Raw genomic sequence first — 13,976 nt, forward strand, 5'->3', positions numbered from 1 at the left:
GAGAGAGAGAGAGAGAGAGAGAGAGAGAGAGAGAGAGAGAGAGAGGAAAATGAGAACAAGAAAAATAGCCTTCCCTCAAAATGCATACATTTTAATTTCCAATTTGTTAGGCCTTGCCAGATCCTGTGCTTTCTTGAAAAAGGAGTCTAGAAATAAGAGTCAAGTCTGACTGTGAATTAGACACAGGGATTGGGCTTCTCCTCATATAGGAGAAAATCAAAGATGCTGCCAAGTTTCTCCCAAGGATTTATCATATGCTCTTTGACATTGCCCTGTGGAATTTCATGGGGAAAGTAGGTCATTTACTATGCCATTGTAGAAGATTCATCAGTCTTTTTGTGATTGGAATTCAGGAGTGGGGAGCTTCCCACAGCTTTGAAGAATACAACCTGAGGTTTCTATATGCAGACAGATACATTGATGGAGGATTTTTTTTTAAATTGTTGTTGTTGTTAAGTATTGATCCTATCAAAAATATTGCCATGCTTTCAGAGATGCTGAAGAGGACAAATAAGGAGAAACCATGTCTCCAATGTAGCCTTGGCCATTTCCCTTTGGTGTATCACTTTGGTGAAAATAAGGATCTGAATAAGAAGAGTTATACACCCCCACACACATAAATACATACACACATGCATGCATACCTACATACACACATGCATACATACATACATGCCTAAGTGTATATGGCATTTTGGGTGGTCTGATGGGAGATTTTTTATTGCACTGGTAGAAGGAAACCAGAATCGACACTCTTTTCCAACATATCACTTCCATAGAATGCAAGTTCCTTGAGGCCAGTGATTTTGTTTTCTTCTTTGGCTTGTTTGCTTTTGTATCTCCAGAAGGTAGCAAGATGACTGGTAGGCAGCCTGCATTTAATACATTATTGTTGATTGACTTCCTCCCTCTTTCACCAGCATTTTTCTAGTCTACCAGGCTGGTAACCTTGGCATTTATTCTTTAATCCTTTAACTGAGAGGCTCACTTTTCACAAGGTAACTGTTCAGAGTTAGAACTTAAAACAATGTTAGACTGACTTAAAGATTATCATTCACTCACTACTTATAAATGAATTATTTTTGTTGTTTCACATCTTAATCAAATTTTCATTTTCTTAAGACATATGTAGAGGGCTTCTGTCCATGCCTACCTTGGCTGATCCAGGTGGATTCCCCTTCAATGGCAGTCTTCTTCTGAGACTGGATTGGGACATTGTAGAGTGGATTCATTTTCCAATCTGGGTTGGGCTAGATGGACTCTGAACTCCTTTTCAACACTGATTTTCTGTCATACTGTGCTGATAATGAACAAGCCAGAAGGCTTATGTGATCATAAAAAATAGTATTGTAAATTTGGGGCTGGAAGGAGAATTAGCAGCCAACAGGTCTAAACTCCTCATTTTATAGATGACTAAACTGAGACCCCAGTAATTTCAGTGACTTTCCCACAGTCACACAGCATGTTAGTGTGAAAGGCAGCATTTGGACTGAGGGTTTCCAGACTATACCCCCCTTTACTATATATTATCCCCACCCTCGGTTCCTCTAGGTTCTGATGAAGGACTCATCAGTGTGATAAAGTTGTTTTATTGAATGTGTTTATTGTGATGGTATATGAGGAAAGTCATAAAGCATCGACTTTCAGGAAATTCCCAACCTATAATTGAATTGGAAAGGAGCAGGTAAGTGTTGAGGGAGAGGCTAAGAGAAGCCTTCTGTCACTGCAGCTTTTGGATTTGAGCATATGGGCTGCCACATTTGGGACCCATTATGGTCTTTATGCTGCTTTCTAGTGTGTCCCTGAATAGGGAGTTTTGTGAGAGAGATGAATATAGGCATCATTGGGACTCAAATCTTCATCTTGGAAAAAAGTATTGCTGTGTTATAATGAGGCTGAGCTTGTCAAAGGGCTTTTCTAATGTCAGTGAAGCCTCATTGGTGTCCATGGAATACCTGGAATACCTCTTTTGAGAGAGGATTGCAGTTTGCAAAGCACTTTACTGAGATCACCTAACAGCACGGCGTGATAGACTATGTTGCATAATGTCAGGAAGACCGGTATTCAGATTTTGCATCAGAGGTCAATTCATACAACACCCACATTTGTATGAATGAGGAATGAGGAATGAGGAAACTGAGTCCCAGGACTCAACTCTATCAGGCATTTATTTCAACCTAGATTTATTTCACACATGAGGAAACTGGGGCCCAGGGAATGTGACTGACTTGCCCAAGGTCAAAAAAGTAATAAGAATCCATGGTAGGGTTTGAGGTCATGTTTTCTAACTCTGGAGCAGGTCCTCTCTTCCTGTATCATGCTGCCTGCCATAGTAAGAGCCACTCCCTTAATAGGCCTAGAGATCAGATGAGATGACCTATGTAAGATCTTTGCAGATCTAATGGTTCTATATAAGGTCAGCTACTATTATCCCCATTGTCCCCACAGAGGAGGAAACTGAAGCTCAGAAAGTTTAATTGACTTGTCCAAGGTCACTTAGTAAAGAAGACAAGGTTAAATCTCACAGATGCCACTGACTCAGTCTGATACTTTATGGATCATGACTACATCAACTTGATTCCTTTAAGGGCTAGAGACTCCTCCTCAAATTATGTGAGTTTAATTTGCAAAGATTTTGACTTTAGCAATCTCTATGTAGTAGAATTTAAGCTCTTCGAGATTGGGGTCAATTTTATTTTTTCACTGTATCTGTTCTTTCTACCAAGATACCTTGTACAAAGAAGGCACTTATTGAGTGATTATTAGTTGAAATTGAATTGAATAGGCAAAGATAAGTTTTGCTAAATGGTCCTAAAATGCATACCAATCTCAGCAAGAAAGATAGTCTATGCAGAGGATAAGGTTACATGTCTTAGCAAATTGATAAAGGACTTTCCAGCAGCTATTTTTATTCTGGGCTCATCCCCACTCACAATTATTAAATAATATATTGAATAATTTGCTTGTGGCCATTCTCAAATTATGAAAGTAGCATAACTGAACTTCCTGCAGGGACAGCGCTACTAGTTACAATTTATCGCTATCACAATTAATGAGATGACTTCTTAAATTATTTGGCCATCACAATGGCTAAGCCAGTTGGGTTTGTAGACATGACCCTAGGCATTGGTAACTAATTGCAACTTTTTCTTCAGTTACCGTTATTTTCTTTTTGTGGATGGAACAAGGGGGAAAGACTAACATTGAAAAAAGAGAAAGAAGGAGTGGCTAGTTGGTGCAGTGAATAGAGCACCCACCCTGGAGTCAGGGGGACCTGAGTTCAAATCCAACCTCAGACGCTTAATACTTACTAGCCGGGTGACCTGGACAAGTCACTTAAACCCAATTGCCCTGCCTTCTCCCCTCCAAAAATCAAAAAGAAAAAGAAAAAAAAATGAATGCAATTTAAGGCAGCCTGTGAATAAGCACCTACTCTGTGTCTGGCACTGTTCTAAGTCTGATTACACAAAAAGAGGAAAAAGATAACCAGTGTTGAGGCGGCCAGGTGGTGCCAGCCCGGAGTCGGGAGGACACAGGAGCGGTTCCGGCCTCAGATACTCGGCACCCACACAAGAAATCCTGGCCGTATGACCTTGGGCAAGCTACTTAACCTCAATTGCTTTAGAAAAAAAAAAAAGATCATCAGTGTCCTCGAGGACCTCACAGTCTGATGGGCTGCACAACAAATAAACAGATTTGTACAAACTATGTACCTGATGAGTGGGGAATGTTTAAAAGAACAAAGGCACCAGATTTAAGAGGGACAGGAAAGGCTTTTTAGAGAAAATGGTTCTTTTCTTGGGACTGAAGGAAGCCAGAGAAGACAGGAGGGAAAGCACTCTAGGCTTTAAAGACAGCCAGAGGAAATTCCTTGCGCTGAGAAATGGAGGGTCTTGGCCATGGAACAGCCAGGAGACCAGAGTCCCCGGATGGAAGACTACACATGGAGGGAGAACCTGTAAGAACACCACAAAGGTAGGAGGGGCTTGGCTATTAAATCCTTCCCCACTAGACAGATAATGTTGGATTTGCTCCTGGAAGTCATAGGGAGCTACTAGAGATTGTTGAGTGACATGATCAAACGTGGGCTTTAGGACAATCACTGCAGCAGCTGAACGGAGGATGGATGGAGTGGGGAGAGCCAGGAGATAGGCAGCCTGCCCAGCAGCTATCACAATAGCCCAAGTGGGAGGGGATGAGGCCCTCCCTTCACCAGGGTGGAGAGAGTATCAGAAGAGAAGAAGAGGCAAGAGATGGTACAAAGACAGGCCTTAATCACGCCTTGGATGTGATGGAGGGCAGAGACAGGGAGAGTCAGGGATGCCATACGAGTTGTGAGCGTGAAGGTGGAGGACAGAGGAAGGCAGTGGTGGGGCAAAGACTATGAGTTCCATTTTGGACAGATGGAGTTTAAGATACCTCTTGGGCATCAAGTTTGAGATAGATGTCTGAAAGGCAGTTAGAAATGTAAGATTAGGGGTCAGAAGAGATGGAGGCAGCATAAGCAGATCTGAGAATCATTAGAAGAGAGGTGGCCATTAAATCCATGGGAGCCCATGAGAATACTAAGTGAGGTGAGAAGAAGGCCCAGGATAGAAACTTGCAGGACAAGACGGCAAGATCTGGAAGAGGATGCAGCAAAGGAGACAGGACCACAGAGGTCACACGGATTGGGGGAGAACCAGGAGGGAACAGTGTTCCAAGTGACAAAAGAGCATACCAAGAGCAAGGGCTGGTCAATACTGTCGAAGGCTTTATGTTCTGCGCGACGTCGTAGGCATAACTGATATTCTGTCACATGCCTTCTCAAGGGGGAGGGCAGGAAGGGAGGAGAGAATCTGCAAATCCAGCTACAAAAAACAAGTTAACAGTGTTAAAGGCTGAAGAAAGGTCAAGAAGAAGGAGGATTGAAAAGAGGTCATTGTATTTGGCAACCAAGAGATCACTGATTATTAAGAGACAGTAGTTTTAGGATGGAAGATTTGTTTTGCTTCCCGAGTCATTTTAGCTCTAAGGCCAAAGCCATTCCCAATACAGTCCATTGGTAAGAAACCAAATCCGTCATTCTGAGAAAAAAGCTGTAGCCCAAACCAATCATTCAAAAATATAAACAAATACTATAAAGATAATGTTTCAAATGAGAAACACTATATTTCCTATACAGGGGGTCATAATTAGCAAGGCACTTGATTTCTGGGAAAACTGTCCAGCAACTGAGGGTCAAAGTAACGGTTTCAGTCTTTGTTCTATGAAATCATCCTTCATAGGTATGCCTTAATAATGTAAAAAATACGCAATGAAGCTGGCACTTCTGAATCTTAGGAAAACCTTTTGCTTAACTTAGCAATTCTATAAGCATGCGATTATTAAATGAAAGGACTGAGGGGGGAGGTCCCATTGCAGTGTGCAGGGAGTAGCCAAAGAGCAGAAACATCACAGGAACATTACCTGGGGTCTGCTCCGAAGAGGTTCTTGGCTGAGTAAAGTACTAATAAGCACAATCATAGTAATAGCGAACGTTTATGTAGCACTTTAACATTTGCAAAGTGCTTTTCAAATCTTGTCTCATTTGATCAGAAGAGAAAGGTTCATTGGCTCATTTTAGTTCCTTAAAAATCCAAAGCAGAGAGTGAAGAGCTGCTCGTCTTAATTACCTCTGTTGCTTCATGAAAGGGGGTCATCATAAGGGATGACAATGGAGATTCTTTGACTCATTTAACCTTTTCATGGCAAGGAAAAGAGAAATATTTTGGGCAAGAAATATTAGCTGTTTTCTGATTCATATATTTCCTCATGTATCTGGATTAGTTGATAAAATACCCATACTTGCATCATCAAATCCCTCCAAATATCCAGTAAGAAGTGCCAAACCTCCCCATTCTCTAGAACACTTTCTGTTGACATTCCTGAGACTTCATACGACACTGAGAATTCTGACACCAATTCTTAAATGGTTATTATAATTGTTATCATCATTTTAGGGATGAGAAAACTGAATTGCATAGACATTAAGTGACTTTCTTGGTGAAGCCAGGGCTAGAATTCTGGCCTTATGACTTGCTGTTGATGCATTTCCTGAACTTTGCCGATTAGAAATATAAATCTGAAATTCATATCAGGTAAACTTTGTCCACGTGCCAGTGGAGAATAATGGAAAGAGTCTTTGGATTTGGAGTCAGAGCTCCTGGGTTGGAATTCTTGTGATTTTTGATAATCAATTAAGCAAGTCATTAGGGGGCAGAGACAATGAAGTCAATAAGACCTGAATTCACATCCAGCCTGTGACACCAACAGTGTGACTCTGGGTAAGTCTTTTAACTTCTGTCTGCCTCAAGTTGCCTCATCTGTAAAATGGTGATAATAATAATACCTCTCTCCCAGGGTTGTTGTGAGGGCCAAATGATTTCATATTTGTAAAGTGCTTAGGACAACTTTTTCTGGAACAAAATAAGTGTTATATAAGTGTAAGCTACTGCAACTATTACTATAGGGCAGATAACTGGTACAGTAGATGGAACACTGGATTTGGAATCAGGAATCCTCATCTCCATGAGTTCAAATTAGACTTCAAACACTTACTAGTTGTGTGATCCTGGGCAAGACACTTAACTTTATTTGCCTCAATTTCTTCATCTGTAAAATGATTTGGCGAAGGAAATGTCAAACCACCCTAGCATCTATGCCAAGAAAACCCCAAACTGGGGTCACAGAGACTCAACCATCAATGAACAATAGCATTATTATTGGTGGTGGTGGTGTTAATGAATTATAATTGTTACTACTACTACTAATAATAAAGAGCTTATTAAAAAGGCACTGTGCTAGTCACTGGAGATAGGAAGACAAAAACGAAACTTTTCTCCTCCTTGATAAGCTTCTGTTCTATTAGGGAAAAAGAATCTAGTGGGATGCTTCTTATCGAAATCTAACATATCCACACTGTTTTACTATACATGGCTTTATTCCGTTCTTGGACTTTGTAAACACTTTCATCAGCTGCTGCTTAGTGCTGAAAGGAAAACATTTGCCATCCTCACCTTAGACCATCCAAAGAATGAGGCTTTGGTGCATCCACAATGTTGATGTTAACCTCTCAGGAAAAAAAAAAATCTCATGGAAATAAATCTGGACCAAGGAAGACTTCCTCTCCAGATCCCTGTCTAAGAAAGAGTGGCACATCTTATACAAAATGAAAGGTGCCCATATGTTTAAACATAAATTTAGACTTTCATTATTCAAAATTACCAAACAATATGGGTATAAAAGAAATTTAAATAACTAAACTTCTAAATGAACTGTTTATAATTTTGTAGCATGTATATTTCTAAAGTTATTAAAGCTGGACTAAGATTTTTTGAGGGGAGGTGTTTAAGTATCATATGGTTAATAAGTCAATTACCCTCTCTGGGTCTCAGTTTCCTCAACTGCAAAATTGATGAATTAGATAATGTCTGAAGTCTCTTCAATCTCTCTGTAGGATCCTCTGGCTCTGAAATGGTGTGAGAGGCAGGGGAAACTGTCGATAGGAAATAAGTCGAAGCTGTTGTATCTGCTGTTTCAATGAGTAGCTGTGCCCCTAAGTCTCTATCCTCTCCTAGTCCTTGGCGTGAACCAGAACTACTTCACAAACCCTGGGACATGGATAGCATCAGATGCCACTTGAGTGAGATCACATGCCCTCGTCATGGGACATTGGAGAGGTTGGTCACCCATTGTAAGAAGGGTTTCTAAGTTTTCTTATGCTCTGGAACCTGGCAGATGCCTTTGACGCTGCTCAAACCCCAGCTGCCTTTTGAGTTGGCTCCATATCCACTTTCTCTTAGGAGAAGAGTCTGAAGTATGGAGGGATTTGGCAAGGCTGGGCACATTAAGTGTTGCTCCTTTGAATGTGTGCCAAGGCATTATACCTTCCAAATCACCAGGACTTTGCTCAAATTAAGTTAAAAGCTTATAACATCTTCCAGTCAGACACACAATTGCTCTCTGCTGAATTTCACCAAGAGGTCTGGGGATCCAGGTCCAGATCACATGTCCACAACCAGCTTCTTTTTAAAACAACCCACATCTCCCCAGAGTTTATAAAGCTTTGGGTGATTTGCATAATGAAGGGAAATGTGAGCTCTAGTGTCTTCCTGACCCTCCCACATAGAAGATCTTGAATGGCAGCATTAAATCATGGACCTCAGCAAATGAAAAGTAGGGGATAAGGGATGGTGGTATTTGTATGCTGTCTTTAGGAACACGGGAAATTAACTAGATAAATCACATGAGATTATACTTCCTCATCTGCCTGATAATTTGTGGAGTCCAGTGAGTTCTCACTACATTAGAGAAAACTTAGAACTGATCATTTGGAATCTTCTGTGTAAATGAAAATCCTAATTAGTTGGCTGAAAATATGAAGAAGAGTCTGCATTTAGACATGATTTTATAGTTTTCAAAGTGTTTTGCTCACAACCGTGTGAGGTAAATGGTGCAATTGTAATGATCTGCATTTTACAGATATAGAAACTGAGGCAGCATGCCACAGTGGGAAGAACACTAGATTTGGAGTCAGTGACCGTCGGCTTGAGTTCTAGTTCTGCTGCTGACATGTACAGACTTGGGTGGGTGAGCTCCTCCACCTTTCTCTTTCTCATCTGTAAAATAAGACAAAGGGCCTCCCTCAGGTCCTTCTAGCCCAGACTCAACGATTCTGAGCCTTTCTTGCTCTTGGTCTCATGGCTAGCAAATAGAGAAGCTGAGACTAGATCAGATTTCTTCTGATAATCCCATATTCATTCTCTTCTCACCCCATCCCCATCAAATCATGCTGCCTCATCTATATTAAAGTAACTTAAATACGGAACATGTTGTAAATTATTTAGAACTACATCATGTGGGTGAGTATCACAAAGCATTTTAGAGTTAGAAATGACCATGGCAGAAACACTGATCAAGCTCGTGCCTAGACGAGAGACTGCACAGTATCACCAGATTTGTGTCCTTTTCAATTAAGAAGACCAGAGAGAAAGTAAAGTCCAAGAATGAATTTAACCTTAATCAGATGATTCCCATAGTGATAGAATCTGAGAGTTGAATGGGTCGTCTATTCCAACGGATACACAAAATGAATCCTCATTGGATGTAAACATGGGGTCATTCAGCTCAGCTTGAAGGCTTCCCTGGGGGTGGGGGGGACAAACACCTCTGGAGGTAGCACATTCCTCCTTCAGGACAGCATTCAGCTGGGGATTTGACAATCTCCTCTTTGATCAACCAGAGAGATACTCTCTACTCTCCCTACAATCCACTTTAAAATCATAACTCATATTTCTATAAGCCTTTAGGTTTGGCAAAGTACTTTACATTTAACATATCAGTGAGGTATGTCCTGTGGACATGGTCCAAAGAAGATAATGAATACCAACATACCTAGAAAATCAGTGATTTCCAGGGGCACACAGTTGTTGGAGACCAACCACAGCTCAAACCTAAGTCTGACACATTCTCTGATGCTTTTATTTAATCAGACACTTGAATCACACGAAGTCCTCCCTACAAGCTAGGAGCCCACTCACCCTCATTTGTATCATAGGCATTTTGCACTCTCTGCCTAAACTTCTGATTTCCTTGAAGTGAAATTTGTTCACAGACCAAAAGTACATATTGCTCTTTGAGTAATGGCTAACTTTCCTTCTTGAGTACAGGCAGCAGTGCAACATTATGATCCATACATCATTGATATAAATCAATGAATTCCAAAAGTTCTTTTTCCCTTCCTCCTAAGAAGTTTGTCATCTATCATCAGTGTTTGTTTGGTTGAAATTGGTTCATGTGGCTTTTCTTCTCCTTTCTCTATACATTCGTTCTAAAATATATTGACCCTATTTATTCCCTGGCCAAAGCATATGATTTGTCACTTTAATCACTGCCCTGTGTATTTGTAGAAAGAATCATAGAATTTCAGATTTGGAAGGTACTTCCATGACTACCTTGCCCAAGTCCTTACCAAGAAAGAATTCCTCTAAAATGTAATAGTCTCATCCAGGCTGCTTAAAGACATGCAAGGAGGGAGAAATCAGTAGCTCCCTTGGCAGCTTCTTCCTCTCTTGGACAGCACTTATTGTTGGGAAGGTTTTCTTATTTCAACTGTTTGTTTTTCCTTGACATTAATGTTAAAGTTTTATCTTCCCAACTTCAAACTTACACCTTTTAGTTCTGTTTTTAGGGAGCAAACAGAACAAGGTTAACCCTTCTTTTCTGAGATTGTCTTTCAAATATAGAAGGTGACTAGATATCTTGCTTCCTATCACCCTTTCTAGAAGCTAAACATCAGTCATTCAGTCAATTGTCAGACATTTATCAAGTATATGCTATGTACCAGGTGCTATGGACATTAAGACAAAGATGAAACAGTGACTTCCTTCAAGGAGCTTGGAGTCTGTATTTTATTTGGGGAAATCACCTATGCATTTCCTTCTCCTTCAGCCCATCATCATGAGACTTGTACTCACCGTTCTGATATATTCTCTGTATACTCTCCAACTTGTCCACAATCTGGCCCCCAGAATAGAACTAAATATATTATAAATAAATAAATATAATATCTACCAAGGGTGATTCTTAGTGAAAGCCAGACCTCATCATAGAGGCCAAAACACATGAGCTTTCTGGACTTTTAGCATGGACTAGGAATCTAGAGAGTGCGGATTTCTCTAAAAGTCCCAAATCTGCTTTTTTTTTTCTTTCAGAAAGTCTGCTACCTAACCGTGCTTCCCAGTGTTGTACTTGTGAAGATACTTGTGAGCCTATGTGTAACACTTTATGTTTTACCCTATTAAATTTCATCTCCCCTCATTAATCAAGGCCTAGCTGATCTCACTTTTCTCTGAATGCCTACACAATTTCTGAACTGTGCCTCTCATGTTGTGATCATATATATTGACACGTTGCCATTTCAATCTATCATACATATCAAGTCAAACTGACATGCATTTCATAAGCAATTACTATGTACCAGGTACTGTGCTAAACACTAGTTATGTGAAGAAAGGCAAAAACAGTCCTTGCCTTGTCAATAAGGTCAAAAATCAAAAGAGTGAGCAATAAACCATCTCCATAGAAACAAAATCTATCCAGATATTGGAGGCATTTTCTCTCCAGTAAAGCTCCAAGGACTTCAAATTCTAATCTTCTCTATCACAGACAGCACCTAAAACAGTATCTTGCCCATCTGGAAATATTTTTATATCTGAATTGAATAACTTTCCTTAGCTATGAGATTGTCCTTTGACCATTTCCATGCCATCAGAGTGGATCATGGGAAAGTGGATTTATAATTGGAAGGGATCATTGAGGCCAACACACTTTTCTTACAATTAAAACAAAAATAGAACCTCTGAAATTGATGGATTTTAAATGACTTTCCAACGTCATTTCATAAATATAAGGACATTATAGCTAATAAATATAAGGAAAGATTTGAATTTAACATCTTTCTTCTTTCTCAGCACAGCATTCTGTTCACCAAACCACCTTAATAGAATCGCTTGGCATGCCTGTGATGAATCTTTGTTTTTAAGCCCTGATTGTAGATAGACTTCCTGCCTTAAGTTAATCTAGCAATCCAATATTGGACTTTTAATGCCTACTATTGTGGATGGTTCATTCTACTTCTTCCCAAGCACTTATGGAATTACTGTATCCCTACCCAAATGGGAATTCTTACTTTCAATGAATAGCAGTCCTTGAAAGCTCCCTGCACGGATCATTCATCTGGTTTCTATTCATTGTCTCTTTCAACCATTATTCCAGATACTTTGCTCATGGAACTCAGTATTCTTCAAACCCTTCTTACTTACTGGCACGTTTCTTAACTATTTTTGCCCCTTAATTCTTTGTTGTTTGCTTTCATCTTCTCAAACGTGTCCTCACATTTTGGGCTAATAACATTGTTTTATCTACTTTCACGATTTCTGTAGGGCCTTTTACCGTTCATTTCAAAGATTCTCCTTAAGTTCTATATTTTTTTTCCAGTAGAAAATCTCTACTCTTGACTTGCTGACTGCTAAAGTAATTTGTGTAAGGAATACTTTATAATTGTCATCCCTTCCTCTGTTTGATTTGTTCTTGGGGAAATGTTTGCAGTTCTTCTGCAAATGATGCCTCATTCAATTAGGGTTTCCATTTTTTTTTCTCTATGTACTTTGCAACTGAAGATTTTATTTAAATCACCCTTAATTTTCCTTTCATTTAGTGAGGTTCATATTGCACATGTGCTTGTCTTCTGAAAACCCTCCTCCCACCGCTAATTTCAGCTTCTGGTTCTGTCTTTGTCTATACATCTTAATAGTTGTTTAAGATCAACATCCTTATCTAAGAATGAAGCATAAAATTTTCTATGTGTTGAGCTCTTTGAAATATTCACAATATACATTTACTTCTTAATATTTTGCATATTGTGTTGCCTTGTACAAATTGTAAAAAATAACCCATCCTCAAGTATTTATTAAGAATTTACTACAGCATCGGCCCCAGTGTTGGGATGACCTGGGGGATCGAATCCGGGCTCAGATACTAAGCACCACTCCCAGAAATAACTGGCCGTGTAACCTTGAGCAAGTTACTTAACCCCAATTGCTTTAAAAAAAAAAGAATTTACTACAAAACAGGTGTGGAATTGGACCCTTGTTTTGAAGAAAAGTTCCTCTTTGGCTTTCTCATACTGATGCTTTCACAGTGCTCTTACCTCTTGCCAGGGAATGATTGGGTCACCTTTCCAGAAGCCCTATACATATGGTTTAGCTGTTATACTTACATGAATCTGTGATGTCATTGACATAAATGTTCTTTATAAGAATATAGATAGCAGCTCACCCTACGTGCCTCTCAAGTGTGAACTCTTACCACTATGAGATGTCCATCCAGTGTTCTAGGGCTTTCACATTTTTTCTAAGATTCCTTGAAATATGCAACAATAGCAATGTCTTCATTCATTTACTCTCTGTTTACAAATGCCAATTGAAGCATAAAGTAAAGAGATATCTGGCCATTATATATATATATATATATATATATATATATATATATATATATATATGTATATGTATATGTATTGCTAATTTACAGAGGTGGTCTGCACAGAATCCCAATGAAAGATTCTTTGAAGGTTTCTCTTTACTGAAAGCAGTGCTGATTGTATTAAACCCTGAAATGCTGCATGGATTTTCAAATGAGTTTCCTAATCATTGAAGAGTCTGATTTACTATTCACTAAAGCAAAGAAAAACAAACATATTCAAACAGCCATTTCTTCTTTGAATGATGTCCAAATCTATCTATCTATCTATCTATCTATCTATCTATCTATCTATCTATCTATCTATCTATCTATCATCTATCTATCTATCTATCTATCTATCTATCTATATCTATCTATATCTATCTATCTATCTATCTATCTATCTATCTATCTATCTATCTATCTATCTATCTATCTATCTATCTATATCTATCTATCTATATCTATCTATCTATCTATCTATCTATCTATCTATCTATCTATCTATCTATCTATCTATCTATCTATCTCTGTCTCTATCTATCTATCTATCTATCTATCTATCTATCTATCTATCTATATATCTATCTATCTGTATATATGTATGTGTTTGGTTGAACAACCATGTGGGTGGTTCATCAACCTATGAATCCTGGATAGACTCTGCAAATAGACATTAGGGTCACCATGAATCTAATGGAAAAGTGAGGGCAAAGAATGCCTGGGATGTTTCTTGGAATCCTCTACCTGATCTCACTGTCCTAGCAGGTTATTTGGTGTGTAGAAGCAGTTGCCCCATTTTTGTAATGCTACCATTGCCCAAATAATTAACCATCCAAAATGGCATATTTGTCTACTCAACAGTAGTTACCTTTTTTTCCTCCTATGAAAAAGAATATTTGATTTCCAGCTTCCCCCAGTGAACAATTTGATTT

At 39.1% G+C, this 13,976-nt stretch overlaps 1 protein-coding gene across 1 annotated transcript in view; it reads left to right on the plus strand.

The window, feature by feature from the left end:
* LOC138165236 (neuronal growth regulator 1) overlaps positions 1-13,976 on the plus strand; it is a 1,124,289-nt gene that overhangs the window by 12,287 nt on the left and 1,098,026 nt on the right. The window lies entirely within an intron of this gene.

This window comes from Petaurus breviceps, unplaced genomic scaffold (genome assembly GCF_028583685.1).
Source record: "Petaurus breviceps papuanus isolate PSGF00001 unplaced genomic scaffold, PetGlider_PUasm1.0 208, whole genome shotgun sequence".
Taxonomy (NCBI): domain Eukaryota; kingdom Metazoa; phylum Chordata; class Mammalia; order Diprotodontia; family Petauridae; genus Petaurus; species Petaurus breviceps.